Below are 17,002 nucleotides of genomic sequence, written 5' to 3' on the forward strand. Positions count from 1 at the left end.
CTCATGAATCCCATCCATATTTGCAAATGCTTTGTAAAACAATAAAGTTAGGCAAAAAGATTTCTAATAATAATAAAGTTAATAGCTGAGGAGACTACCAGCCAGTTTCAAAGAGGCCAACAAACAAGTTTTTTCCATCTGATGATTATCACCTTAGGACAGATGATAAACAGTTACAGAGTGGGCAGTGTGGTTACATAGCCAGGAGATTGTAGCCTTTCAGTCACAGGCTACAGTCTTGAAAAACGCACTTAAGATCTCCTTCCCCAGAGTTTTTAACAGCATTTCCACCACCCCATAAACCCCATAATGAAAACCACCCCATAATTGAAAAGCAACAACATGCAAGGTCCGCATTCAATGAACTATCATAACAACCAAGACGAGAGCTGCAACTCTGGAAACCACTGGCAGCTTTTCTCACTCTTAGCTGTCCATACCGTGCTTATAAATGGAGAGTCTCTTGAATCAAGAAAGTGTGCAATATAATCTGTATCTCTCATTTAAACTACAAATAGGTTTGTCAGCATCTTGCCCAAATCCTGGAAAACTAGCCCAAATCATTTTATAGTGATTTCAACACAAGCTGTTTTGAACTGCAATGCAATTTTAGTATGTTAATATGCTTCACGGCATCTATATCATGTATATTGTCCAGCACATTGCTTAGGAAAGGCAATACAACTCCCAATTTCACCAAAAGAAAATGACCCCCACTCACAATACTAGAAATTGCTAACCTTAACTCCACACTGATAAACAACCCTGCGTTTTGGAGGTCAAAAACGTATTGAGTATAGGCACAGGGAAGGACTGCATTAGTGACTGCCTGTTTTTTTTTTGTCACTCAGCTATTACTATCTCTTCAGATTTATAGAGAAATTTTGTGATTCTTATCTTACTGTAAGTACAGTTAGTTTTTCATTTCCATAATTCACTACATTATCACTTCACGCCCTTTTTCTTGTAAGCACATTTTGCATAAAACCTTACTTGAGCTTATAATTTCCAAACACACTTAGATCTATTGATATTTGAAATGCAGAATTTCTCTTGGAAATTTGAAGCGGCAATATCAGCAATACAGATCAACTATACAAAAATGAAATCCATATTTTACAACATAAATGTTAAGAAATTTCTGACTTGACGAGAAGAGCTAGTTAGTCAACTCAGAGGTATCAGAGTTACAAGTGTGGATAAAATGGATAAATATCAGGCCCAGTCCTGCTCTTTTTGTACTACTTTCTTCCTCATAATCCATCCAAACCAATAGCTTTGTCCCATCATTAGAATGATTTAAGTTAAATCTCAGTGAGAGATAGCAAGCTTCCTCTGTCACTTTACTTCTCTTTAACATTTTGTTAGCTGCCAGTTAAATGAAGGTTTAGGCACATGCTCATTAGCAAACACATGCCACAGTTTACAACATGACACCCATCTAGGGGAGCTAACTGCATCCACTCTCAAAGTGGCAAAGCAGATCGCATTTGCCCTCCTCCTCTCCCCCAGTGTGATGTCTTTCAGCTTAGTTTAGGAGCAGGGCAAGAGCATTTTAAGCCTCAGCTGTTTGCTAAATCAAAGTGTGTCGAAGTTCTTAAACACCTTGTTACACGTGCTTTAAGAGGCACATCCTTTGCCAGGTGGTAAATTCCTCAGAGAAATCAGTTCTGGCCCCTCAATTCACTGGCCAGTTTAGTGCTAAAGCACTAGAGTAATATCGAGACTACTCTGGACCTTGAGATGTGGCAAAAGCCTAAAGAACTCATGTACCAAGTAGGACAAGTGCGTTTACCAGACTTATTTCTGTCTCTTTGATCAGATTATAGAGCAGGAGGAAAGAAGGCACAGAAGTGGACTTTACTGGCACTAATACCAACCATGTCTTGTTTACAGCTGAAAAAGGAGGGGAAAAAATAAATAAAAGAAGGACAACTGGCAGACATGGAAGACATGATGGCGCTGAGACCTTATACTCCCAGGGAAAGGAAATACATCAAGGTAAGGAGAAGGAGTATGTGGATATCAAGCTTCTACCATGCTTCACCTGCCTGACATGACGAATTTCACACGGCATTCGGCTATGCATCACCATGCTGCATGTCTTCAGCAATCAGTTTTCTCCTGCTGGCAGGCAGAAGGGTTTGGACTGCAAGCCAGCCTGCTGTCACCACTGCCTACCGAACATGAAGTCATGTGGCCCCTCCTGTCTTGTAGGGAACATCTTCTTGCTTTGCCACTTCCTCGTCACACCAAAAAGCACATAGGAAAAGGTTAGTTGTCTCTTGAGGTGCAAGGAATAGTCTAGTCTCTTTAACCCCTGCTCATACAGTGCAATGAGATACTGCTGCTAGTTCCTGCTTTTCAGAAGTACTAAATCCACAGCATTTTAGAGACTGTAGTTTACAGTAAGATGCAGATTACTTGTTCATAAAAAGCAAAGCAACAGAAATGAAAAATTCTGCATACAGTACCACAAAACTTGGTGAGTGGGAAGAAGGAAAGGGTCAAGACTGGAGGGAGACAGCTTACAATTCCACATAAGAAAGTGGAGGGATGCAGCTGGCAGGAATTGCACCAAGCAGTGCTACAGGGGCTGAGGTGCGGCCTCTGGAGAAAGGGAAAACACCACAAGGCAGCAGGCAGGGAGTGCAAGGCTGTATGGGAGAAGCTGGAGGAAAAACATCACTTGGGTATCCAGTAGCTAGGGAGAGTTAAAGCTTTGCAAACCTCAGGTAAAAACACTTGTGTATTTAACTTCTTGATTCTAAATGGTCACTCAGAAAAATTGAATTACTAGTTTTATTGAAGAGTTAAACAAATTAAAAGGCCAAGAAGCCTAATACTTCCCTTGATTTGAAATCTCTCTCTTTTTTTTTTCTTTTTGTACCTATGCCATAATTTATGAAATGCCAGCTCTAAATTTGCACTTTCAGCTGTAGTGGAACATTTGAGGAAATTAACTAAAACATTCCCTCTCTTGTCCTGCAAAAGGGACACTACCAACTCCATCTAGGTTTACTATTCCACCAAAGAAGAATTAAACATTTATTAAATTAAAAATTAAATAATCCAACCATTTATTTCTCCTGCCAAGGGATAAGTGCAGTTATATAAGTATTCTGTGAAAATGCCTTTTCCTCAGAGGCTGGTGAAAATTGTCAGGGGTAGAGTTTGTCAAATTCTGCAAGCTCAGTTAACATGACTAGTTGCACAAAGTTCTACAGTCCAGTAAGGAGATCAGTAAAGTCTCTGAAATTGTTTTCAGACTTGGAAGGGTCCTAAAAACCCATCACCTCTTTAGAGGAGATTTTGAACGCCTTGTAAGAAAGAAGCAACATAGTAGTTTTAGAAGCAAGTAGCTTTTTACAGCAAGACTAAAGCCAGGACTAAGTAATGGACCACATACATGTGTAATGCTGAGTAAAATAGAATGTGAAACTCAGAATAGAAAGCTGATAACACTAGCATTTCCCATTTCCTAAACATGATAGCCATATCTGGCTTTATGGGTATAGCTTATAAAACACAAATATTTCTCTCAACTTATTTTAGCAACTAGGAATCTTTACCAAGAATACCCTCACAATATCCATCTTGCTTTGAAGACCAAGTAGATATTTTCTATAATTCCTACTAGCTCAAGAGCTACTTTCTAACAGAAAACATTCACTAGTCATTCCAAAACTTACCTTCTAATAGAAGAGAGCTCTTCCCTCAACACGGTTCCTATCCTGAGGATCTTACAAGCTATAGGAAGTTATAACATAACTGCAGACCAGGAAGAATGGTGACTGTATTTTTAAACACTCTAAGACATGCAACAAAATGTTGCTGTCTTTTTCTTAGGCTCCTTACTCACAGACAAGTATCACTGTCTTTTACGAAGTATGATTACCTCCATCTTCTGTTGGAAATAGCCAGTCTGCCTCCAACTGCTTCCAGCATGTGACAGTGCACTAACAGAGCCAAATGTAAAATTTCAAGGCAGCTGCTCCCAACAAAGCATTATAACCAACTCATGCCTGAGTCCCGATGTGCAGGAGATATGGCCACAAGATTTAATTACTTTTCTTGCTAATCTACATCCATTTTTTCCTCAGTGCAATTCTCTCTTTTTACCAATAAGCATACAGCTTTCAACCCTCTCATTTATGTTGGCTAAAAGCTCATACCTTTGCCTAGATGTAAAATTTATGCAGTACACGCACAACTTCACTTCATATTCGTTGGATTTTTTGGACAGGTACTGCTGTACAGAGTGAGAAACACTCAGTGATTCCAGCAGCCCTACTCAAGACCCAACATGCTCACACTTCCTACAGATCATGGTGGCTGTCACCAAAGAGTAGCACGCTCTTGCCTGCAGAGGGAGTAATGGACCTGTGCAACATGCTGGTCCCCTTTCTGGTCCCCACTGGAACAATCTGCTTAAACAAGATGACAGAACTGTGGGGTAGAGCTTTCACTCCTCTATTTCTTCCCCTCCTCAAAGGGCAACTATACAAATGGAGAACTGAGGGTCTGGAAATGGTAGAATATACTAGAAAGCCTTTGATGTAATATCCACCTGTTTTGTACACCTGATACAAAACACTCATTTTTGTTCATTTGAAACCTAGTGATATGAAAAAGAAAGTGCAGAAAAGAGAAGCAGAAACTCTGATAAGGAAAAAGTACCTCTCTCTCTACCATATTACAGACATGGGGATGTTACTGTGTAAAGTCAACCAATGGAAGTTGGCAAAAGAGCAAGAAGTATTTCCTGCCTCACCAGAAAAAGTAAGGACCTTGAACTTAGTCTTGTGAAGATCATCAATCAGAAGATAAAAGGGAAAAGACAAAGCAAATGACTATTAGAGAGAAAGGATCCAATAATGCAGTAGATTTGAGTAAGACCTATCAGAATTAAGATAAGATTTTGCTGGGTTTTCTTGGAGGCTTCTATTATATTTGCAAGTTTTCATTCATTTCAATGTATTGAATGTCAACTAATGAGAAAACAAGTAAGTCTTCTTGGTCTCAGTTTACCTAGAAGTTAGGTCGACTCTGCTCCACAGAACAAATAACACTGGCCATCGGTGGAAAAAAAACACTTTGGCTGTCTTCTTCATACACTCTACAAGAATAGCACCAAGCCAGCTCAAAATGGAGGCAGCTCCAGTATTGCGGTGCTTTCACAATGACATGGGAGACAAAGTCAAAATACAGAATTGGTCTTATAACAAAACCACTAGGAAGAAGGCCCCACTTCAGCTGCCACAGCTGTGGTACTACATCAGACGTATTTACTACCCTGCTCCTTTGGGTATGCCAGTCAAGGAAACCAGGTCAAGTCTGGTCCTCTGCTATCCTCACCCTTCCATAGCTTTTAGTCAACCCGTACCTTTCTAATCTCCTCTCTCCAAAGAGCTGTATGTAATCAAAATCTGTTTCCCCCTGCTTGTCGTTAGACTGTTGAGTATTAACAGCGTAGAGAGCTGTTATGCTCTTCACAAAGACTCCCTTCATTGCTGAAAGTCTTAGAGATCTTCACAGGACCCATTTCTCTCATGCTCAGTGACACTAGTTTTATCTTTATGAACCTTCATTCTGTTCCAGAACCTTTTCCTAAACTATATAAACACTTAAACTTCATATTCTTCCTCTTATTGACCACCCTATTTCACTTAAAACCACTAGTTTCATTTGCTACTAAAATAAACCATCCCCACCAAAATCCTTCAGATTTTCAAACTGATGTGCCTTCAACAGTATCCTGTAGGATGAAGACTTCTCCATTTAATAGCCTTCAAAATGGATTTCCCATTCTCATCCCTCTTTAAACTGACCTCCCAGCAACTGCTAATCTCTAGGCCCCCATCAAAAACTATTTGTGTCCAGTGATGTCCTATACTCTTAGGTGCCCCACTCTTTTTAGCTGCTGTTTGTACAATTGAGATTTGTGCTTCTACATGCACAGTAAAACCTTATCTTATTGACAAAACGGTAATATGTGAGGTGTATGCGAGGTTGCCACTTGGCGTGGAGGAACAAGACAAGAGCATGGGATCCTCAAGGGCAGAACTATGTCCTAGGGGACTGCACCCTTCAGACCCCAGACATGACAACAACGCTAGCAAGACCGCTGACTGAAAGTGCGTCTTTCTTAGCCCACACTCCGGATCAAGAACCTTTTCAGGCCTTGCTTGCCACCCTTTGGATAGGGGCATCCTCTAACTCCTGCCTTTATGAATACATTTAAAGTTCTTCTTGCAAAAGTGAGAAAGTCAAATGAGGGAAAAGGCTGTGTCAATATGCGCAGGATAACAGTCATGAATACAGAAGGATTACTTACAGGCGGATACTTGGTTCCCAGTGATAAGGCTAAGAAAACTTAAGATAAGTTAGTAACTTATTTATAGGTATAGGGATTTAAAAAAAGGTGAGAATTTAAGTGTTTTTCTTATTCCATCTTACTGAGCATAGACAAACTCAACATTTAACCAAGCTAAGACACTGCCACCTCTTGAACCCCCCCAGACCTTTTCAAAGCACTTCAACCCAAGGACACTGGCACCTGGCACGCACGCTTCCAACACGCTCACCCGGGAGCCCTGGCGCGGCCTCCCGGGCTCTCCCGACCGCAGCGGTGCACGCGAGGGGAGCCCCGGCGCGGGGGCGCCGCGTGTGTCCCTTTAAGAGCGGGGCAGCGGCGGGCGCGCCCCCCCCGCCCCGGCGCGGCGCGCTCTGGGCATGCTCGGCGGGGCGGGGCGGCCGCCGGGCCACGCCGGGGCGCTGCCGCCACCGGGAGCTGCGGCCGTTACCGCAGCCTCCTCGCGCGCCTCTCCCGGCTCGGCCGACAGCCCCCTCCGAGCACCGAAGGCCACGGCAAGAGCCGCTTCTAAGCAGACGGCCAAACCCATCGCTGTAAATCTTCCAGACCAAAGCTGAGTTTGAACTGGACAGCCCAAATCGCAACGAAATGAGTAATAAATTCTCATTAGCATGCACAATAGGGTGCATTTTTGGAAGTGACTTAAGGATATGCCCCATTGTGTTGGGGTATTAAAGGATATTAGGGAGGTTTCGACCTTAACTTTAGCTTTCCTACTGTTTTTATTGCCCATTCCTACACACTGATTCTCAATATGGTTTTCATGGTGAGGAAACATTTAATTTCCTTTATGTTAAAACAGTGCCACTAACACAAACAAACAAAAAACAACCAACAAACAAAAAGACACAACAAGAAGTCTCCTGGAAACACATGTAACAGCCTGTTCTATGACCGTTTATGCTCCTTGAAGTTACATGTGCCCTCTCTCGTAGAGAGTTACAGTTTCTCCTACAAACTAGACATTTACAAAGTTTCAGACAGGTCTTTAGCTACACCCTACCAGAATCATTTTGGGAGTAAATTAACACAAACTTCGGGTAAAAATGTTACTTAGAAGAATTTATCAGTGTCATTTTAAAAATAGCTCAAGCTGCCAGGTAGTCCTCTCTGTATGACTCAATTTGTGTCTCACTGCATTCTCAAAGATGCCACTACATTAGCAGCCAACTTTTTCCTATTACTTAATTAAAACATCGCTACTTATGTTAGTAAAGTATCTACAGCTACATAGTAAGCATAGTATGCTCCATGCACAACTTCTGAAGTCTTCCCACACATGTCATTGGATTCTTTACAAGCCTTCTTGTCTACTCCTACCTGTCATCTCACCCAGCCCATAGTGGATCTGCCACTGTAGTCAAACAGCAACTCTCACTGGGGCCAGTTCCACATGAGTATAGCTGCAGGGTTCCTCAGCATTAACTCAGATATACAAGACACAAATCAGGCTCTATTGGAGATATGGATTTTACCTGTTATTCTCAAGCCAGTCAAATACATAATGCTAATATTGTTAACCATTCAATTGCCAAAAAAAGTGCTCTGGTAATGTAATTTCCATACCAGGACTCTTCCTCACAAAGCATTCCTTCAATGTTACTACACACTAGGGAAGCTTAGAAAGTTACTGCTTCTCAAATGCATACTCTCCCTAGCAGCAGCAAAGAGATAGACACAAAAATTAGACATTATGTATCAATATATTAGCTATTATGTAATCCCAGATGATCAGGGTAATAAATTGCTCTTCAGCTGAGCTTCCCTAACTGTTCCTGTGCACCCTCTTCGCCTGTTACAATGGCAAGTACAACATGCTGGACTAAAATACCTTTGTTTCACTTCAATTCTGCCAGAGATGAGAAGCACACGCAGGCAGCTCCCTCATTATGCCACTGTAACTCAATAGCTTGCAACAGTCGGTACAATCCTCAGCCAGTGGCTTTTAAAGTTCTGAATTGAAGGACACACACTAAAAATAAAGGAGTCACTCTGAAGAAGGTGCAGCTCACCCTGGATTCAAGTGCTAACAATTTCCCAGTTGTCACTACTAACCTTTCTTAGTTCAAAGATTTTTATTATCTTTCTGACGACCATTTACTCAACATCCAGAAAACTGATACTTTTACCACTGAAAATGAAGAGCAATTTCCTCAGATTTGCACTTTCTACTTGCTCATTTGATTTTAACATTGTTGGTCATAGCAATATTGTTGCTGATGCAGACATGTTTGAGAGGAAGGGAAAGCAAACAAAAAATCCTATCAAACTGCACAAATTCACACAAAATGCACAAATAAAGATCAGCTTTAAAAGGGTCTTTTTGCAATCTCACCTCTAGGGGAGAATCCAGAACTATTTGGCTCCTGGGGGCCCTAAGCAGCTCATGACTTCAGGTGCTTCAAAACAGGAACCATGATGGACACACACACCTAGGAGCTGTTTAGGGCTATCAGAAAATTGATTTTGCTCTTACAAGTCCTTTATGATTTTTTCTCAATAAATGTTCCCATCTTACATAGCGAATTGTCGGACATGGCCACACTTTATAAACAAAGTGGAGTTCTGGGTCAGAACTAGTTCTGTCAAGAAAGAAATTGAACCTAGATTGTCCACATCCTGTCACCCTTTCCCCAGCAGCCAGCTGCTACATGCAGGAAAAGCATTATCAACTCTTCTTTTACCTTCCTCCTCCTTCCTTCCCTCCCGTCATCTGGAATAAAACTGTGGTAACCAGTGCATTTTTTGAACAGCCCAATCCTGTTGGCATGTCCCTATGAGCTTGGAGAATGTCTGTTGTTGCTTTTTGAACAACTGTTGAACAGCAACCCCTGAGTACGGCTTGGGTAAACAGAAGTGTGCAGCAATTTATCATAGTTTTTTGGGTTTTTTTCCTCCCCTCTACTTTTAATAATTCATATAAATTTCTTCCATAGGAAAAAAAATAGTAATAACATTTCCCAGGTATTTGAAGGAAATATCCCATAATGATTCCAGAGCTCAATATGGTAAGGGGCTCAAATACCAAGACTTTGCTCTTTTCTGCTACCTTCCTGTCAGTTTCTTTCAACCTATAGCTTCACTGCAAGGCTGGCCTGTTCTTCCAGGCACCAGGCTAAGCTCCATGGCACGCTCTGTCCTCACGCATCCAAGTTTCCCTCTGAAAGAAATCAGATGTGTGCACCAGATGTAATTCTGATATAAGGTCAGGTGGCAATAAGGGTGTTCACCCAGTGACCAAGATTTACAGGTACAGCTAGTCAAAGTATTATTTTCCCACTTTTTTTTTTTTTTTTTTTGGTGGAAAACCTGAGTTTAGGGAAAAGGATGAATCAAAACCTGATGTTCAAAGCGCTACTAGGTATGTTCCTGTTCTGTGTTAGGAAGTGGGCACTTGACCAGTGCCTACAAAACCTGATTCTGGTTTGGGGTTTTCAGCTCATCAGCTCAATCAACACCGCTGCAGGAAACTGATTTCTGATAAATCAACACCCTTCCTCATGCTTTGTCTAGACAGCGTTTTGAGTTTTTTTTTTTTTTTTTTAAACTGAAAAACAGTTTTCCAGATTTTTAATAGGCATGACAAAGTTTTCCCTCCCCCCTCAATTTATCTGATAGAGCCACCAATGTTGTCAATTAATTTTCTAGACTCTTACATCTTTTACTGGCTATCACAGGTCCTTGGAATTCAGCTGGCCTTGAAGCAGAAGCTAGCCCAAGAGCTGAGAATGTCTGCATTACCACTAATATAGCACTAGCATTTTAGAGAAAGCCCCATTTTCTTGCAAGTCCCTCTTCTTCTTATCAGGCTCTTCTATTTGAGAGGAAATCCACAAATGCTTTATGCAGTTATTCAACATACTTTGGTGAGCAAGCAGCAACCAAGCAGGTGAGGAAAAAAGCAATGCAGGACTCACTATTCATTTGCTTGATTACTCCGGCCATACATCAATCCTCATCAGCCAAATCCTACTTTCCAAGCACAGGGACTTACAAGCCTTTCTCTCCACACCTGAAGAGTTGAGGGAGGGAGGGAATCAACTTTTCTGCTTCTGGGCAGAAAACCCAGAAGCAAACAATTCAGCTAAAGAGCAGCACAACTGTTGCATATTTTCCATAATTAGTAATTATGGTGAAATTCTGGTTCCAATTCAACCACTGATGAAGTCCTCACTGATGAGCTCATGCTCAGTTTTGCTTGTAGAGGCTAATGATTCCAAGTCTCATGCATGAAGGCAAAATATTCCAAAAATTAAGACATTTTACTGTTCCCAACTATTTTTTCCATCCCTTTGCCAGAAATCAACTGAGTCAGCAGAATGAAATATATACCTTCACCATAGCCACTGTAGTTTGCAGTCCTGGTATTAGGACACACTATCAAACGCAGCTCGTGCTCCTCATCCAGATCAAGTGGTTGCTGCCCCATTTTTACTGCCTTACCACCTCCTCCTTTCACTTCTGCTGATTTCCCTGTCTGCCTTATGATTTTCCAGTTCAGGTCTGCAATGCTGTTATGTACCAGAGGCTTTTTTCTGCCTTAAGAACACAAAACACAGGTTGATATACTAAGCTTTTGCTGGTAACTCTGGTGTGTAGGTGGCAACTTATATCACAGGAACATAGGTTCTAGCAGAGGTTTTGTGTCACCTGACAGGTGTCCTTCCTAAAACCAATTCCAGCTAACCTAGTTTTGTCTGGTAGAATTTCAGACAGGCACTACCATCTGACTTTGTATCAAAGTTTTTTGAAATTAATAGAAGATACCAGTCCTGATGAGTAGATAGCAAACCCACACTCGTATTCGCTAGTGTTCACTGTGATAAAAAAGACAGCCATTTTACATAAACTAGGTTTCTAGGTTACCTGTTTTCAGTACAGTGTGTTGAGCACTACCAGTGTGCAGCTCTTCCCATCCTATGGAAGGCAGGATCAATTGACCTGAAGAAACTTTGGTACCTCCATGGACTAAAGAAGGAACTGAAAAACTAGTTCAGCCTAAATCACCAGATCTGTAGGTGGCCAAACCTAGCTTAAAGGCATACTTCAGCTCCCTTAGAAATCAATTATCATTCCACCACTCATTTAACACCAAGGAGTGCTGTGGCCTAAGCTATCACAAACACACTGACACAACCTAGTAACATAGCAGTGCAGGATATTCAGTGACAATACAGTTTGAGCAAATACAAGCAACTGCCACATACCCTGTTACACATTCCTTTTTCTGCACCACGCTAGCAAAAGCATTCACATTGGACAAGATTGGACAACAGGTGTTGATAAAATTCACTCAGGAAAAAAAAAAAAGAAAAAAAAAAAAAACACTCACCATTCAGATGGAGTCCTTAGACTCAACAAACGGTGTCAATCAAAGCACAAAGTAAAGGGACAGGAATTGCCTAAGCTTGGATGGCCATTAAAGCCATATCAATATGACCACACATTCTGCCTGCAATTGCTTTGTCTATCATCCACTGTAAGCTGTTAAACTCTGGACATACCACTTTACTCTTGCAAGTCCCCATTTGTACATCCCCTACCTTGCTGGGCTGTTATGACCTTAAATATACTAGATATTACAAGTTCTTAATGTAACATGTTTTGGCATAAGATCTGTAAGTATGTAAACATGAAGAGCAACAGTATCAAAAGCCCACCTATTAGTCACTATTCCCATACCAAATCTGTCCCTTCCAATTTCCCAGCACTTAAGGCAAGTTACACAAAGGACTATTTGCTTATCTGCAATTTATGAGAATTCAATGTGTTTGCTAATAAAGTTTTGGACAACTTCTGTGGTAGATGACACTTCTATAGTCCTATACTACAGAAACTTCAGCTGCTAGATCCTGTAGATTTTCAGTACTGGTGAGAACTAGTGAATATTTAGTGAAATAACCTGTTTTCTCAAACAAGAAAATCAGGAAACGCTGCAAATATTCTAGGTACTGTGAGTTAAGCGATTATACTACCAGGTAAGATATTGATTTCCAGACTGACCTTGGTGGTCACTTCCATTTAGGATTAGGGTTTCTCTGTCTGGATAAAGAAATTGACCTTTTTTTCCCACAAAGGGCAGGTAGGTAACTTGCAAATTCTTTTGTTAGAATAAATCTGCCACTAGGTCTTGCTGAAGAACCTTCTTCTCACTGTGGATATACTTCCTGCATTGCTTTACTAGCCATCGTCTGCAACTCTGACTAGGTTCCTTGAAGTCATTTAAACAACCCTCTGCACAAATTAAAATGATGTCTGTCACTAGCAGTGAAGCTAGTGAAGAAAGAGTAAAGAGGATTTTTTTTTTCCAGCAGCTGTACACTATAAATAGTTTGCCTTTCCTTTTCTCCCTTATTTGTGTCTGTATATAAGTTACAAATAGTTTTGTGCTGGATTATTTGGCAAAAACTCTACAGATACCTACAAACCTTTTCCTTTTGTGAACTAATAAAAAAATGTATTATTTAATGTTCTACTAAACAATGCTTTTCACATTTTGGTGTAGTGTATTTAGAGGAAAAATAAATAAGAGAATCAGTATTTTACATGTCAGAAGTCAAAATGTGGTTCTGATCCTCTGTCACAGAAATTTCTCTAGCTTGGAAACAAATAATGAGAAAAATAAGGCTGACAATAAAAAGTTTTTGAGTTTTTATATCATCTTTCTCCTTTATAGTGAAAACTGTAAAAACAAATAAATATATAAAAGTGAGAGTTGTTTTCTGTAACAATCTCGGGATGGTATTTTGAAATATTTAATTAACATACTACATAAAACAATGTAAACTAGTCTGACTTCATCAGTTTTTCAGTGGCTAGAGTAACAAAATAATTGTAATGATGAAGAAAATGAAGGTTAAGATTAAAGAGACCTACAGTTAATGACAGGCTGAAGTTCAACTATCATGTAACAGAAAACGTTTGAGAATGGACAATAATTAAAGTGAGGCAAAGGATGAAGCCCAGATTATTATAATGAGATATGATATGTTCTTCAGACTGTCTGGAGGTTAATGATACTTGGTTTCATATGGTTTCGGGTAAGTAAGTACTGTACTGCTATATAGTAAAAATAATGTAACTGGATGCAGTCTGCTTCACAGTGACCCTAGGTTAATGGTAGTTGCTTCTGGTATATTTAAAAGGTTTAAAAGAATTTAAAAGAGATGTAACAACCACAGCTTTCCTAATCTGGTACTATGGCACTCGAATACGGTACCAAAGAGGCTAACGTAATACTGGTGTTCTTGGTTCCCAGAAAGCAGCTTCCAGTGTAATGCATATTGGCTTTTACCTCTATAATTATAGTGATATGCTCATGAATTCTTTCATTTCATGAATGGCATCACCTTTTGAGTAATAGATCATTGGTATGCATCACTCTGATAAGGCATGCCACGAATATATCATTAAAGCAACAGACATATTAATGTAATACATTACTGGGGCAAAGCACTCTCATGATGATGTATTTCTCAGAAGATGGCACCATCAAGAGAAGATGAGGCCCAGGAGAAGACTTTTGCTCATTTTAATAGAATAAAAGGTATGCCTTCCTGCCACAAAAATGTGGTGCTCCCTGTAAAGATATGGCATCACTATTAATTGTATTCCCATTTGTATTGGTAATTTGAGGATCATATAGCTTGGAAAAGAATTTACTGCAGTTGAGATATCATTTTAAAATGTAACCTATCAGAGAACTTCACAGTCTCTGCCCAGAATATCTAATCTCCTCAGCCCTCTGAACTCCATATCAAAATCCTCCTTGTGTCAAGAGCTCAAGATGCCTGTCCTATGCTTGAGCAAGGGGGCTATGGGAGCAGTTCAGAGGCTGGCGGTGATAGGGCATTGCAGGGCTTGCCTGAGGAACGGGACTCAGCCAGGTGTCCTCAACACCAAAGTCATTCTTTAATTGCTAGAGAGGCACGTGCAGCTCAGGAGGCCTCAGTATAGCCACGTCTGTTGTAGCCTCTACCTATCAACCTGATTGAAGACTTCCCATTGCCAAGTTGATCTAAAACCAAGGTGCTTTTTAGAATGAGACAAATAAAATACAGTATACTTTGGAAAAGAGTTCAAGGAACTAAGCAAGTCTTTCAGTAGCACTTCCAGAAAACTCTATGGTTTCCAGAAGTCCCAATTATCTCTCTGTGTGGATTATCTGGACAAGCAGGAGGAATATCCTGCCTGCTACACATTGCTTCAAAGGAATTTCACATATTTAACTACAGAAAGCACATGCTGACATATGAATCAAAGGTAAGGACTGTGATAATTAGTTCTATGAAACAAAGGTAGATATCTTTGTATTTTACCCAATTTAATCTACTAACTTTCTCACACTGAAAGAAAGTAAAATGGGAAATTAATTGATCTGAAAATATTTTTAAATATTTGTTCAAACAGAAAGGTTGAGATGACAGTATCATTGCAGAACTGTGTACTGGACATTTACAACGTCCAATATTTAAAAGTTTTATTGTATCGGTTATATGCACACACACACACTTTTCAAAAAACAGCAGCAAACAGGTCCTCTGCATCTGATCTATACTGTATTATTTTGGTGACGTCACTAATGTTCATACACAGAAGGTATAACTTTGTTTACCAGATTAATGCCAGATGTTTTCAGTGCCAAAAATGACTACGGCAAGGGTGAGACAAATTGGAATTAAGATCATCAAATTTTGCAGAGCTTCATTCTAGCAATGTGTGGTATCATTTCTCTTTAAAAGTTTTAATTTCAAAGTTATGAAGTGATAAGGCAGTTAGTTGAATTAAGATAAAAAAATAGTTTAACTGGATTTCTCTTTGATTATTTCTTAACAAAACTGATATGTGAAGGACTATACATTAGTACTATCACAGTCAGGCCAATATGCTCTCATCAGGGAAAGTTAAACTACATGATTTAAAATTATTAATGTATGTCATGTCTTTATATAAATTAGCTTTGTAGTCAATATTACCTAATTTTTCTCTTCTTCAAATGCTCTCCCAACATTTTTTTTTTTTTCAGGAATACCTTCATAATTGTCAGATAGCAAAAGATACAGTTCTTTTTATCAATTTTATTTATTTCCTACATGGAAAATACAGTATCATATTCTCTGTCCCTATAGATTAAATTGTCCTTAATAGACCTACACTGATTTATTCTACCTCAAGATCTGTTTCACAAGGTGGTATTTGACTGGTATTAGAGAAAGGAAACAGAGATGCTTTTATTATTTCTAGTACAGTAGCACCTAACAAACACAAAAATAAGGGCACTGTATTCTAGAGAAACACACTGGAGAAACAAACTGGAGTAACAAAAATGACAAAACAAACAACAACAAAAAACAATCCAGGGTTTTGTTTTGTCCTCGGTTTCACAAATGATGATAACCCAGTGCTTTGACAAGTCTGATCAGAACAGAGGCACGTGGGGGGAGCCTTCTGGGAGCCTTCCTCCTCCTTTTCTAAACAGATGTGCATCTGCCTAAAAACTTAAGCTCCAAAGTCAGCTGTGCATTATTCATTTCACTAGTTTTTTCAGCTTAACAAAAGAAACATTACTACAGAGTGATCTTTGGTGTATCATCTGACCAATTTCCTTGCAGATCTGTTCTTACTTTGCAGAAAAAAATCTCTAGAAATAGGTAACTTCCTAGATGGTATCTTTTCTGTACTAATTTTCAATCTGCAGTCTGCAGGACTCAGAGAAATAAGTGGACTGCAAAAGGAAACTAAAAGAAACAAACTGACTTTGAGTAGGTTAAATTTGCCATACTCTTACATTGGAATTCAAGGAGGTTAAAACCCACTGAAACGCAAAGATTTCATTTAGCAGCATTTCCCATGTTCATCTTGTCCTGTATCGAGTATCCTACTCTTTCCTTTCAGTTGGAAACTATTTTTTTTTCTGGATGTTTTCTTTAAAATAGACAATAATTACACAGCAAGATCCTGAAGAATCTGACACAATTCTTTCTCTTGAATTCCAGGATGGCCATGAATGCCTCCAATAAGGACCATTAAAATATAACGAACACTCTCCGAATTCAGACCAATGGCCCACTGAGCCCAGGGCTTTATCTCTGACAGCAAGAAAAGATGGGGTGGGGTGTTCTGGCAACTCTTCCCACTCCCTTATCCTATCATCCAGGAAGTGCTCCACTAGGCAGCATCTACCAGCTTCCTGAAGATCCCTGAGGCTCCTTAGGAAGCCATGAGTATAATTACACGTTTGTTTGCTTGCCTGCTTTTCAATGTCTCCCTCAAGTTCTTTATCTACTTATTTTTGATCCTGTTACTGTTACATCCTTTTTTAAAATCTGTTGTTCTCCTGAGTTGTTTTTCAACCCTCAATCAGCTGGGGTTTTCTTACTTCTCTGTTTTCTTTTCCCTTTGCTCTCCTTTCCCATAGAAAGTTTTGTGTCTGACCCTAACTAGGAGTGAATCAGGATAATAACAAAAGGAAAAGCAAGCAAGCCCATGAATTTGCAGCTAACAATAATCCATTTACCCTTATACTCCTCCAGCATCTATAGTTGTTGTTCTAGTGATCTGGAAAGTTAAATCCCTGCCTAGTCATTCTGTCATCCATATATGCACCTCTTGTTCCTAAAGTTGTCT

This window comes from Tinamus guttatus, unplaced genomic scaffold (assembly GCF_059628265.1).
Source record: "Tinamus guttatus ecotype Peru unplaced genomic scaffold, ASM5962826v1 Tinamus_guttatus_pri_ptg000247l, whole genome shotgun sequence".
NCBI lineage: Eukaryota > Metazoa > Chordata > Aves > Tinamiformes > Tinamidae > Tinamus > Tinamus guttatus.